We start from the raw sequence: 14,151 nt of genomic DNA on the forward strand, positions 1-14,151 counted from the left end.
TGTGCCCCCACAGCTCCCTGAACTTCCCTGTCATGCACTTATCATTGTGTACTGTAATCCCTCACTGACTTCCCAGATGCTCCACCTGTGCTGAGAGCCCCTCGAGGGTAGGAGCTTAGTCGCTGATGTCTTCCAAGTCCCTGGCATGGTGCTGGCTCATGGAGACATCCAATTAATATTTTAGAGTAAATGGTTGATCAGTCCGTGGTTGTTGATTGGGGACATGGCCGAATAGATATCTGGTACTGCTCCTTGGGCTCCCCTATTTACATACTCCGGTTCCCTGGCTTTTCTGTTATGTGCAGTCATTCCTTGTCGTTCTATTTCTATGGGGAGTTTGTGTCTCTGAGTATCAGTAAATAAGCATCAGTTTTATATAACTGAAGTTATCAGGGCAAAATTGGCCACCAAGCATGGAGATCCCCAGGTCTTTGGTGAGAACGACAAGTGCCATTTTTCAACCCACAGTTGTGGGCTGCTAAAGCCAAACAGCTGCCCTTCCCCTTTGTGAACTATGCATTGCAAAGACAGCCTGGCTGCTGACTAAAAAGCTCCACCACCAACTACACAGGTGCGCAGGCAGCTTTGTGAGTCTAGCCTGACCAAGCTCCCCGTTCACCTAGTGTAAAAATGATACCAAATGTTTGAACTTGGAAGTGGTCTGCCAAACGTTGGGACAACGTAACAGAGAACATATAATATTAGAAATGGGGAATGGCATCCTGGAGATGGGCCAGTCCACGGAAAATGAGAAGAGCCTCATTCAGTAAAACAGAAGAGCCTCATTCAGTAAGCAGCCGAGGGCTGCTTGGGGCCCCTTCTCTGCCTCCTCCTCTGAGTGTTTCCTCAGGGAATGGGATGTTACCATTCCATGCAGCTCAGCTGTCCATGATCTATTTCTTAAATGCAGATAAATTAAAAGCAGGTTGTAAGTGATCGGCTACATCAGCCCAGATCTTCCTGCAGTAAAATGGACGCATAACAACCAAGTTTTCATTCCCTGCACATGCTGGGGGCTTCCACAGTTGCCCGCCCCCATGCAGTTAGAGTGGAAATGAAGTGCAGAAGAGAGAGAACAGACATTTGGTATTTTAAAAAATGCCTTTTAAATGTCTAGGTAAATGGTATATTACCCTGTAGCCCTTTCAAAATCTGTGGAATAAGCCATGAATGCCGTTACCTAAAAAGACCAGTCCTGGAAAACCCTGGAACGTGCCTCCCAAGAAGGGCAGCAAAGCTAACACCTCGGGGAAGAAAATGTCTCCACTTGCTTCCAGGAATGTCTGTTTCTGTGCAAACTGTGGGACAAGAAAAGCAAGCACTGTGGTTCACTCATAATTTTGGTCTCATCAGCCACGTGATAGGCAGTACAGTTTTTGCCACCAAAACGATACGCACGGTGGGCGGGTTACTACTTTGAGGGCAGGTGTGAATGGACACAGGTTTCTTCAGAATGACATAAAAAGTCACTTGATGCTTCAAATGAGTGGTCGGGATTGCAAGTTAAGTGGAAATATGTGCTTTTTATATAGAACCACATGAGCCAAAGCCAGTCCCCACGTTTTTCCTCAACTGCCCCGTGCCCCTGCAATACCCCAGGAACTATGCAAAGCAAGAGATCACCTGGGGCTTCAGCCCCCAACTTGAGAGGCAAGTGGTCCTGAGTTATATTATAGTTGGACCGAAAGGCATCTGAAAAGTTCGCTTTTGCATTTCCTCCCCAAGTTCATTCCCAGGTCACCCTTGTGGGGAAAGTCTAATCCAGAGCCCACAAACCATTGACAAGGGCCAAAGAAAAAGGGGGACAGTCCCCAACGACTTGAATAAAGATGGTCTCGATGGCCTCAGTCTGGCAGCCACCTGTCTCCGCAGCAGCTCCAGGCCTGCCTCTCCCCACTGGCTGGGGAGAGAAGGAGCGCTGAGGCACTGCAGCCCCTACCGTCTCCATGGCATCTCAGGCCTTAGGCAGAGGGTGGAAGCCAGACCTGTCGTTGTTTGCATTTGGGGAAAAGAGCAGATCAAAGGGTGGAAAGATGCCTTGCTCTGCTGCTGGAGGCCAGCAAGGACCATACAATAGACAAAATGAAGCAAAATGAGTCAAAGCAGTATACAGCAGCAATAGCAGTAAGGCAGAGTGTGTTGTGGAGAAAGGTCAGTTTCCGAGGAGTCCTGGGCAGGCTGAGGTGCTGCCCGGCCCAGAGAGAGCCTGAAAGAGGGAGTGAGGCTGCGTCAGTGATACCAGATGGGTGAGGACCGCTGCAGGGGAGTCTGAAGGACATCCGAGTTTTGTGCGATTGGTCCTGTTCCTAAGGGTCCTTTCTAGTCATTACCAGCGCCTCCCTAGCTTGAGCAGCAGATCTGGTTTCCAAAAGATCTGGATCAGACTGCATCACCGATGCTGGGGTGAAGAGAAAGTGTGCACCATGGACTCTATCTGAGAACCAACCCCACTGCCCTCATCTCTAAGCCTCTGTCTCCTTGATCAGTAAGATCAGGAAATGTTCCATCATTTGACTCTGAGAGCATCTTGACTTGCTTTCTTCAGAATGCTCTGGGCTTTCTCCTGCTTGCTCACTCTTTCCCCCGCCCCTCCATTTTCCAGACAGTACCTCCATGCTTTTCGGAATGGTTTCCCAGGCTCCCAGCTGCCTCCAGGAATCCTGTCCTGAGGCTTCCTGCTCATCCACTTGGGACCTCAGCATTCTGACTGGCTATTCTGCAAAAAAAGGAGAAAGCAACAGCTCTTACCTGCTTGTGGCAAAACAGTTCCAGCCAGCTGTCCCCTAGTTTTGCTGGGAGGCAAGAAGGGTCCATGATGAGTGGGGGGAGGCCTCCCCGGCTTCCCATTCTCTTTTTCAAAGAAGTGGCCACTTATACACCAGAAAAAGCAGTTAAATTTCTGGGCTGCATGCTTCTCTTAGTGAAATGATCTAAAGCCGTGTGCAAAGAGCACATAAATTTATTATGACGTGGATCCGAACTGGGGATACGTCTGTCTGTACACACATGCACTCACCTCTCAGCATCTAACAGTGAAAAACTGTGCAGCCTCATAAAAAACAAAGCCACCTTCTCCCCAACTCCCGACAGCCAAAATGTCCTTAAAATAAATGGGGAAGATTCACTCTCCACACCTGTGCGGTGGAGTTCTTATGAATCAGACAAATCTTGAGTCTCTCAGGTAACATCAGACCGGAGAGCGATGCTCACACTCCTGGCATCTGTAAGCCTGACTGCTTCTTGGTGATTTACTCAGGCGACTCTCCAGGCACGAGGGTGTGGAACCTCTATTTATTCACTCCAAAGAAAGTGGCAAACAAAAAGTTAGCCCTGACACCAAGTTAATCAAAAAGTTTTAATAGAGTACTTGAAGGACCCGAGGCAAATGCTTAGAGCCATAAACAGGTGGCACAAATCATTTTCAGCCTTGTTAGAGAATGCAGAGTTCGCTGCGGCAGGAGATTATTTCCTGAGTAATTAATCTGCTTGTTGCCACCCCAGCGTTTATTCATTTGGGGGCATGGAAACCCATCTGTAAGGCCAGTTGTTAGAACTGGTGAGAGAAGACTTCCTTCCTTCCTTATTTATTAGAGAAGAGAGAAAGCAGAATGAGTCTTTGTGGTCATATTTCAGGTCAAAGCAAGTCAAATATTCCTTTAGGCCTGTAGCATTTGCAGGAGGCCAAGTGGCTGGTGCAGGAGGGGCTGTTACTTTCATATTCATGAAGAATGTGTGCGTGTGTTGTAGCAATGTCTAACTGGGTGGAGCTTCCGGGTCATGAAGCTACTCTCCAAGTGTGAAAGGAGATGTTGGGAAGCGCTGAGTCAGTCAAGCAGCACTGTGCTCTGAGAACAAGAAGGCACCCTTGCTCCAGAGAGCGTACTTCTGTCTGCTGGTAACTGTCACAGGGCACGGAATGTGTTAGAACAAGATGCTTTACTGCCACCTGCCAGGAGACTGTCATAATAAAAGTGCAAATCTACAATTCTTTGATGTGAAGGCCACCTCTTTAGATATGTCCTTACATATCACGTGATCTCAATAATTGTATATGCAGGCACCACAATCGAGGCAACACTTAGCAAGCTTTGGGGAATACTAGCAAGTTAGATGGAATAAGCGCTCATATAGAACTGGCTTATCCACTAAAATAGGTAAATTTGAAAAAGAGTACTACAAATTTGATTAGTTATTTTCACGGAAATGGAATTTTAAACATAAAATAGATTTTAAAATGACTAAGAAAAACAAATAGGGTTGACTCATAAAAATTTAAAACTTCAGTAAGTATATAAAAAAAGAAAAACATCATAAATCAAATTTAAAATAAATGAGAAAATTTTTCCTACAAGTATGACAAAGGATTAACATTCTTAACAAGCTGATGATATACTTTGATTAGGAAAAAAAGACCGCAGGACAATAGGAGTTACTGTGAGTTATTTATTTACAGAGCATCAATAACATAATGAATAAAATGTTTAGCTTTTGTAGAGATCAATGAAGGAAAATGAAAATACCCACTAAATACTTTTTCATCTATCAAATTAGATAATGTTAAACTGTTAGTTAACTCAGTATCTTTGGATTTCCAGGCCTTCCCTAGTGATAGGATACGAAACACTGGGCAGTGGGGTTGAAAAGTACGGTCCTTAAAGCAGGTTTTTGTAGATGCTCTTTCTCAAGTTAAGGAAAGTATTTTCCATCTGCAGTTGGTGGACAGTTTTTTTTTATTAAAAAGGACACTTTAATTGCATTCTTTTAAAACCACCGAAGGTGTGTGAGAAGCTGCGAGGTGCTGCGCAGCTGCAGAGGGGTGGGGACAGGCGTAGGTGGCGTCATGAGGCCTGGTTTGTGGTGTGATGTTCTTAGCTAATCTTGGATGAAATTTGTGAATTTGAGCATTTCAGTGGAAATACTCTGTAGCATGGCGTTCGTGAGAGAGTGCCTTGGGTGGGTGGCAGGTCACTTGCTATAATCCCCAGCGGTGTGGTGCACTGAGAAGAGGCAGTCCCAACAGGAGATTTTGGGCTCTTCATGGAAGCCGGGCTCTGTAGGAGCCCAGGCAGAGTCTGTGGGGAGGTCGTGGTCATGAGGAGCCATGGTAGAACTGCAGTGACTAAGTAAGGCCATGCTTTCCAATTACTCACAGCAAGATCTGTTCTTAAAAATACAAAGTGACAATTGAGACGATGAGGTAAGACCCCTTGGGATGGCCCTAGCTCTTATCCATCGGAGTATGTATGGGGATCTGATGTTCTCTTGAACTTCCACAGTGTGATTTCAAGCAGTTATACCTCTGGCTTTAAATTTCTGGCGTATTTATGTCACCTAGGAGTTCCCTTTGTCCTTCACTACTTCCTTCCCTCCCTCCCTCCCTTTCTCTCTTCCTCTCCTGTTAATTTCTCAGCTATGCATTTAAATTTATTTTAAAATGTTAATCAAACATTTCTATTTTTCTAATGGACAGAGGCTGTGTTAGTCCAGTTTACTTTTTTGTCAGAAACTGAAGAACCATATTCAATTTCGCTACTGTTATTTTAAAGTAAATATTAAAAGGAAAGAATTTTCCATTTTATCACAAAATCCTTGTGAACATATCTCTTAATTGTAGTATATTTAACTTCATGACTACACCATAATGAATTTAATTATTCCCTTAACTGAAAATTTATATTTCTTCATTTAAAAAAGTAATTCTTAATGCTGAGGTTGACAATGAGTACATTTTTCCATATTTTGGCTTATTTTGATGTATTTATAAATTAGTACCCTGTTTCTTTCATAATGAAATTGAATGGATAAAAACTCAGCTACAGTAAAAATTGAGTTGGGGGAGAAGAAACTAGGGAAACAATAAAACGAGGTAGAGGTTTAGCACAGAAAAATTAATTCTATTCTTTTCTTGAGATAAGCTATAAATCTAAAGTGCCTAGGGGCCTAATAGGAGAGGTTAAATATGTGTTTCACATTGTCCATAAACTAAAGTCAAATGAGTTGTCCGAGAGAAGCATGTTTTTTCCTAAGAGAGGTCATCGACACAATGCATTTCATGTAGAGAACTTGCCAGAAGCCCAGCTTCATCCACGGGTCACGTTTAGAATATCCAGCACAGGGGTCTTATTGTAGAGACGGTGACACTTCTGAACTTGTCTGCCATGTCTGTGTGCATCTGGAGACACAGAGCAGCAATTATTAACTTTTTTCAACTCATGGCACACATAAACTAATTACTAAAATTCTGTGGCACGGGGAAAAAATGCTTGGCCGATCTGACAAAAAAGGGAGGTACCATTTTGATTCATTCACACCAGACAGCTACTGTTGTGTTGGCTGTTGTAATTTTTTAAAAAAATTTGACAATCTAAGGGAAAAGAGGTCAGCGCCCCTGACCAGTCAGGTACGTCACGTTATAAAAATTCTTGTGGCACACTGGTTGAAAGTTGCTGACCTAGAGATTGGAAGCTTTTGCTCTTGGTCTAGTCTTTCCAGGGACGTTGGCTTTGTACAGGCAGCCGCTCCATCCTTAGCTCCAAGGGAAACTCCTGCCGCTGCCGCTGGCAACTGTAGTGGCCCACGGGTGGGCTGAGACCTGAGCTAGCTGCAATGAGAGGCAGCTTGGTTACTCCTTGTCTCTTCGTAGATCTGAACAGGGAGCACAGAGCTCTGGTTGCCACTGGGAGCCGCCTGCCCCCACAAGCCAGCCTTCGCATGAGGCTGATGCTGAGATGGTAGAAGAGAAGCGGGCTGCTGATGACATCATTCACTGCCGACGGCACCAGGCCTGGAGCTGCTCCCCTCTAGATTCCAGCTGTTTTCAGATCTTTCTTCTAGTTCAAGGCAATTTGAGTCATGGTTTTGCTACTTGCATCAGAAAGCATGCACACTGGTCCAGGGTTACATAACTATCATCAAGAAATCTATGACCAAAAGATATAAAAATCATTAAGCTATCGATTCAGGTAATAATCAAAATAGCTATCCCATGTATGTTTTCTCAGCACCTGGCACTGTTCTCAGCATTCTCCAAGCATTTATTTATTTTATCTTCACAAAAACTCGGTGCAATTGGTATCATCCCCATTATCCCCATTTTACAGAAATAGTGTGAGAGGTAAGTAACTCGGCCAAGGTCACTCAGCTACTGTACTCAGGGAGCCTGGTTTGAGGGCCTGGACCAACCACCACCCTACCACACCACCTCTCAGCGAACACCTGTACCTTTTATACAGACACCTTTCTCCCAACCTGGGGCTGGGGAGATCGGACAACAGAGAGGCCGTGATGCTAATCCTGGGAGGACAGCTGCTGTGTGATGCCGAGTGGTCAGCAGATGTACAACTTCAATAGTCACTGGGGCGGGGAGGTTAGCGTGTAGTCAAGGGCAGAACTGATGGTCAGATAACCGGAGTTGAATCCTGGATTTGCGGCTCACTAGCTCTGTGATCTAATCCGTGGAGGCTGGTTTTCCTCAACTGTAAAATGGCAGCCATAATAAGAGCTCAGAAGGTTGTATAAGGATTAAATGAGACGGTGGTCAGAGGGTAAGCTCTTCTTGTTGAAAGACCACAGTGTAGAAGGAGTGACCTCTGGCCTGTGTTTGAGGAAGTGGTGGGAGGGGCCCAGTGCCTGACTTAGAGGGTAGAATAAAATGTAGGGGCCTCGTTTATATGTTACCTCAAATAGGCAAATAATAAAGACAGAAAGTAGAACAGAGGTTACCAGAGGCCCGGGGGAGGGAGGAATAGAGAATCTGTATTTAGTAGGTAGAGAGTTTCTGCCTGAGATGATGGAAAGTTCTAGAAATAGTGTTGATGGCTGCACAAATGTAGTTAATGTCACTGGATTGTGCAATTAAAAATGGTTAAACTGGTAAATTGTTTGGTAGGTATATTTTATCATAATAAAAATCATGGAAAAAGAGTCAGGAGCTTGTGGAAACTATTGGTTAAGGGAGAGTAGGGATGATGATAACTGAGTATGAACACCATGAACAGAAACTCTGGCAGGAGAACTTAAAACCCATGGGAATCACGGGATTACACTTTTAGAGCCAGTTTTACACATAATGCCTCTGCTCACGATTGTTGGCTGTATGGTGAAACAGTCAAAGGAGTCCTGAGACAGAAAGGATGGCAAAGGCAACCTGGTCTCATTGCCTCGCTGTTCGAAAGAGACACGTCCTGTGGCCGGTGTTGTGGAGGGAGGGCTGGGGCCTGCACGTGTTGCCAAGAGGTATCAACAAGGCTCACAAAGTTGAGCCCCTTGGTCCAGAGAGGGGTCAAGTTTTCCTCGGAGACCTCGCTCACTTCCCATTGTCCTTGAGCACGTATGATTAAGTTTCAACCTTAAAGTATTTAAAAAAAAAAAAAAAAGCCTTGGATGGTGTGGCTCAGTGGATTGAGTGTGGGCCTGTGAACCAAAGAGTCACGGTTCGATTTCCAGTCAGGGAACATGCCTGGTTGTGGGCCAGGTCCCCAGTAGGGAGTGCACAAGAGACAACCACACAATCATGTTTCCCTGTCTTTCTCCCTCCTTCTAAAAAATAAATAAATAAAATCTTTTTTAATTGACTAAAAGGAAAATAACCCTTCTTTAAACTTAAAAGAAAGTGCATTTTTACAATAACAATAAAAACCCTCCCAATCAAGTGTTTAAGAGGCAGACTGCATCCCAGCCTCTGCCCGGGGCCCGTCACTATCCTCAGCCAATCTGTCTCTGACATAGAAAGAGCTGCTGTTTCAGTTCTTATTGCTGCATTTTAAACTTTATTCAGAGAAGTGGGGAGAGGGAGCCCTGGATGGGAATGAAGAATGAGTGTTTGAGACCGGGCAAGGGGAAAAGGAAGATAGAATCGCTGACTTGTACAACAGATGCTGTAGGGAGAAACAGTAAGATCCACAGCCCTGAGAATGTTCATGGCCAGTTTAGACAAACCTCTGAGATGGGCAGTCACGCCCAAGCCAGTCATCTACAGAGCTCCACACCCACTCCAGCCCTGCTGTCCCCCGCTGTGCCGTCCTGCAGGGCTCCCGGCACATGGGACAGACTCAGATGCACGTTGGTGAGTGAGACGGTGGCAGCCTAGCACCTGGTACCAGCGTTCCTAAGTGGAAGCACATCTTCTAATTCTGGGGGACAGTCTAATGCTCTATCTTCTGCCTCCTGAGCATGTCCCATCTGGTTGGAGACATGGCCTTTCTGCGACAGGTCCTGGCTTCTTATTCTGGGGCATGTCAGTGTCATTTGTCCCTATAACCTCATCTCCCCCTGGGCCAATTCAATCTGTTTTCCATTTCTGAGATAAGTAGAAAACCTGCCTGCTATTTACATCCCTGGAGACTTGGACAACGAATGAATTACCTGAAATAGGGAATAATTTATTATAGTCATGACTTTTAAAGTCATGGCCAGGCTAACTTTCACACTGACTTTAATTAATAGATCTTCAAAAAAAAAAACGCCCTCCTCCACCTCCCTCCCCCACAGCCCTTCACCGCCCTGTCCCCTGCGCACTTGGGGGGAGGTGAAGGGTATAGTGTTTATCACAAGCTAGTCTGAGCATTAGAATTCCCAGAGAGTTATGCAGCATGAGAATCCAGCCCAATAATAATAATCCTGAATGTTATTTATATGTGATTTCTCTGCCAAAGTCATCTAGGGGGCTCCCAAAAGGACCATGCAGGAAAAATTCCACCGTTGGCATGTGCCAAAAGTCTTAATAAGTAAGGTTCACGGGGGGGTTTAATTAAAAAGAGCTCATTTGGTAGCCCATCTCCAGTGAGAATAAAGTCTGTTCCAGAGAAGTGTCTGCAGCAGGCAATCTGGGGCCAGCATCATCTTCCCTGAGAATCCTCGATGCCCATTTACCCGAGAAAGGTGGACCGCTGCTCCCATCCCGAGACGTTTCTGTGCCCTGATGGGATCCCATCACCAAGAGCCTCCATTGCTAACACACTGTCAGCTCCCATGGAGGCAGGGTAGCCAAGGCTCTGAACGCTGGGGAGAGCGCAAGGGATGCTGCTTTTCAAACAGTGCTTAAATGCAGCATTAGGCAAAGACGATTTCCCCGGATCATGGATAAGTGTGGCTGTCAGTATAACTGTCACTATTGAGTGAATTGGAACATCAGAAAGAGCATTTTTAAAATCCAGGAATCATTTTTATCCATTACTTTACAAATACGTTTCTACTTACTGATTCCTACGGGAATAAAATTGCCATACAGGAAAAAAAAAGAAAAAAGAAAAAGAAAAGAAAAAAAAGCAGCTCTTGTCTCAAGTAGTACTGAAGTGTGAGCATGCCAGGACGCCAGGACAGAGGTTCAAACTTCCAGCCCCTTCTTGGATTTTCAGCCTGATGTCTGATCTCCCAGCTGGGGCCAAGGCCTCACCAGCAAGACATGGCAGGTATTTTCAGCCAGCCCCTGAAGGGCAGCCTGGCCGCTGGGTCAGGAGAGCATGCTTGCGTGTTGCCTGCCCGTGCTGGTGCGCCAGAGCACCGGCATTTGCAGGTTCTGCATGTTAAGCTGTTGACCCAGTGACCTGCAGAGTTCCAGGGAGCGTGTTTCTGCTCAGAGAAAACTGCTCTGATTGGCAACAGCAGCTAATGAATTCTTACTTGGAGGCAAACATTGACTTCACCTTTGAGCCCCAAGGAGCCTTGGGAAAGCTCAGGCTACTCAGAGCTTTTTGAGGAGTTTCACCTTAGAGCTGAGGATTTAGGCAAGAGCGTGTCAGTGGGAGACGAGAGGTCAACACGCTACAGGACTTCACAGGTGCTGGGGCCCGGCCACCTGCCCTTCAAGCAGGTCAGTGCCTAAACCAGCTGCTGAGCTATTTAAAGGAATTTCTAGCATTGTGGGTTCATGTGAACTCACAGAGGCACTTGATGGTAGAGTCAGGGAAGTGGTGGGGGGAGGCTTGGGACCATATCCTCTCCTTTTAGAGACGAAGGTCAAGGATCAGGCTGGTGCCAAGGTCACCGAGCAGGCTGATAGCACAGCTCAAATGTTTCTGGGACAGAAATTTCAAGGACCAGCTTTGGTGATGTGCCAGATAAATATAGCCTAACAATTTGTCATGAAAGTGATCAGGAGATCTGAAAACCAGGAGCAGATGCAGCTCCACAAGAAGCATGATGAGAATGTCCCCGCACACCTGCTGTGGAATGCGAGGGCGGGAGCATCGCTCAGCTCCCGCTGGGAGCACCTGCCCCGGACCAGTGCCCTCCTGGCCACCGTGTCTTGGCATGAACTTCCAAGCATTGAAGGGAAGGCTGATGACCCCAAAAGGGAAGAAAGGGATGCCAGCGAATATTGCAGGCGGATCAGCGAGGACAGAGCTGATGCTATTCCGGCACCACTGCAGCCAGAAGCCGAGGCACAGGAGAGGGAAATAAAGAGGAAGAGGTGAGGATAGGAAAGTCTGCCTCAGTCACAGCGACGGGGCCAAGTCCAGAGAGGCTCGCTCAGAACTCTAGCCTTTGTCACTTGGTTGGTTGATGGTCCTTTATTTCTGAGCACTTATGGCGTGCATGTGTGTGGTTCTGATTAATACCTTGATGGGGAAAACATTTCCTGGAGAGCAATTCTGTCCAAGTTGCTAGGCTAGACAAACAAATAAGACACTGTTCCAACCTGGGGAATCTCAGTGGCTGGTGGAGGAAGACAAAACCAAGGAGACAGGGTCAGGTGCAATGTGCTGTAGAAGGTCTGAGGTGTATGGAATGGCAGTGGGAGGTGAGGTGCCCAAGTCTAATTGTGAGAACTGAGCAGTACCTCACAGAGAAGGTGTTGCATGTACTGAGTCTCCTACTTCTTGGCAATGGTTGGCAAGCCTTTCCCATAAGGACAGTGAATATTTCAGGCTTCCCTGGGCCATAAGATCTCTTTTCAACTACTCAGCTCTGCCCCTGTACTGGGACAGTAGCTGGAGGCCATACATAAATGAATGGGTGGGGCTTATTTCCAATAAAACTTTGTTTGCAAAAACAGGCATCAGGTCAGATTGATCGGAGGCCATAGTTTGTCAACACTATAGACAGATGGAAAGCCATTTCATGCTCACAACTACCCTCAGTGGCAGATACAGATGAGAGAACTTAGACAACTTGCCCAGAGTAACAGAGCCAGTGAAGAGTGGAGTGGGATTTGAACTCAGGCATCTGCCTGTGACATTGAAGCCCTTCACCACTATGCTTCACTTGTCCTCAGGATGCACTTGCGAATCCCCATCATATCATTCCCCCTTTCCTCGGCGGCAACCCTCCTTCCTGTGTTCTTTGCCCTGATCGTGGTTTCTTTCTGAACATCCCTATCGTGGTCAGCACAGTGCCCCTGCCCGCGGGTCCCGGCCTCACACTTCCTCTCGATCTCTGGTCCTGGCTTTGCTCCGCAGCTGGTGTTTGGCAAGCCCCAGCTCTGCCTCCCTGGTGACACTGGGGCACTCAGCTCATCTCATGCACGGTCACTCTTCAGTTAGTACCTCACTTTTGGTGGCCAGTATAAAGTTACTAATAATAACTCCCAATTACAGACTAGCTGCGCTGCACCAGGACTTGAATCATAATCATGATCATAGTCATTTTCTCTCTCTGACCCTCACACTGGCCACGTGAGAGCAAGTGTGGAGAGAGCACAACCGACTTGGTCCGATGCCTGGCTGGAACTGGGATCTGTCTGCAGTCTTCTTCTTCTGTAACAATTTGAAATCCTGGCCATAACAGATTTTTTCCTTCTGAAATGCGCTAATTTCCTCATTAGAAACTTCCCAGGAGCCATGTATGTACTGTGCCCAAGACAAAATAAAGGCCTCTCTCAGTTCAGCCACTCACAGTACACTATTACTCTGTATTGATTTTGTTTCCAGTAGACAAGTAATTTTAGATATTTCACCGGCAGTCTGTATTTCTAATAAATATTGCTTGACTACTGTAAAAGCCTCTTGATGTGGCTGATTTCCAAACCGATGAGAGCAACCCCTCTGCCTGCCTCGGCCGGGGCTGCGGAAGGCAGGACGGTCCCTTCTAATCCCACACGGAGCAGGTGTGACGCGAAGTCTCCCATTTGGAATTTATTTCTATTGGCCTCGACTCTGTGGAACATTTGGTATGATTTTAGCATTTTCTTCCCATGAAAGGTGATTTTGTGGGTAAAATGTAACTAGAACATTACAGAACTACCAGGATATACATATAAAAACAGATGTAGCAAAGATATTTCCGAAAGTCATGGTACACTCTACCCCGCAATGTAAAACAATACAAATTAGATCTACATTAAAGATCTGAAAAAATGTTAACAATGACAACAGCAAGACACATTTCTTTCCAGATGTATGAAGCTAGGTTATTCCAGCTCACGGACACAAGCCACAGTGGAAACTAGCGTCACTTCACTGCAGGCCCCGCCCCCTGACCGGTCCCTCCCACTGGGACATGAAATGACTAGCCTGCCTTGGAGCTCCCAGCCGTCCCACCAGGCTCTCTGCTCAGCACTGTCTCCGGTCCTGCTGTGTCTTTAAGGAGTTAGTACTCTCTGTTAGTAGTACACATACATTTGGTTTTCTGTACATTTTTCAGATAAAGCTCCTTTTCATGCTCATTTATTCATTCAATATTTATTGAGCACTTACTATATATGAGATGCTTGCTATGCAACAGTAAATGAAACAGAAAAATCATGCAGATTATATTCTAGTAGGGAGACAGTAAATGAAATAAATCACTAAGTATATGTGGTGTAGTATATAGTAAGAAGTACTGAGATAAAAAATAAAGAGTGTATGAGTGAGTATGTGTGTGTGTTGGCAGAGGACTTACAATTTAGAAAGTGTTTCTCGGAACACAGTAGTGACTTACACGAAGGTGTAGCAGTGTGAGTGGTGGTGGTGGGGTGCCGGATTCTGGATACCCTTCGAAGAATACCCTGGCAGGATGGATATATATGAGAAAAAGAGAGGAAGGAGTCAAAGATGCTTCCAAGGTTTCTGGCTGAGCAACTGGAAGAATGAACCTGCCACCTTCAGAAATGGAGTTGATGATGAAAACACGGAGGTTCAGGGCTGAAGAGCAGGAGCTCAGCCTCGGACGTCCGACATTTGAGAGAGTATGGGGGCTGGGCAGTGGGGAGATGTGGGCTGGAGATGTGAC

The 14,151-nt window shown here is 46.0% G+C and overlaps 1 long non-coding RNA gene across 1 annotated transcript in view; it reads right to left on the minus strand.

Moving 5' to 3' along the window:
• Positions 1-5,781: 5,781 nt before the first annotated feature.
• LOC128626397 (uncharacterized) overlaps positions 5,782-14,151 on the minus strand; it is a 38,120-nt gene continuing 29,750 nt past the window's right edge. The window contains exon 4 of the long non-coding RNA XR_008390340.1: positions 5,782-6,172. This is a non-coding gene — a long non-coding RNA (uncharacterized LOC128626397). The remainder of the gene's footprint in view (positions 6,173-14,151) is intronic.

This window comes from Artibeus jamaicensis, unplaced genomic scaffold (assembly GCF_021234435.1).
Source record: "Artibeus jamaicensis isolate MK-2021 breed Jamaican fruit bat unplaced genomic scaffold, CSHL_Jam_final scaffold_537, whole genome shotgun sequence".
Classification (NCBI taxonomy): domain Eukaryota; kingdom Metazoa; phylum Chordata; class Mammalia; order Chiroptera; family Phyllostomidae; genus Artibeus; species Artibeus jamaicensis.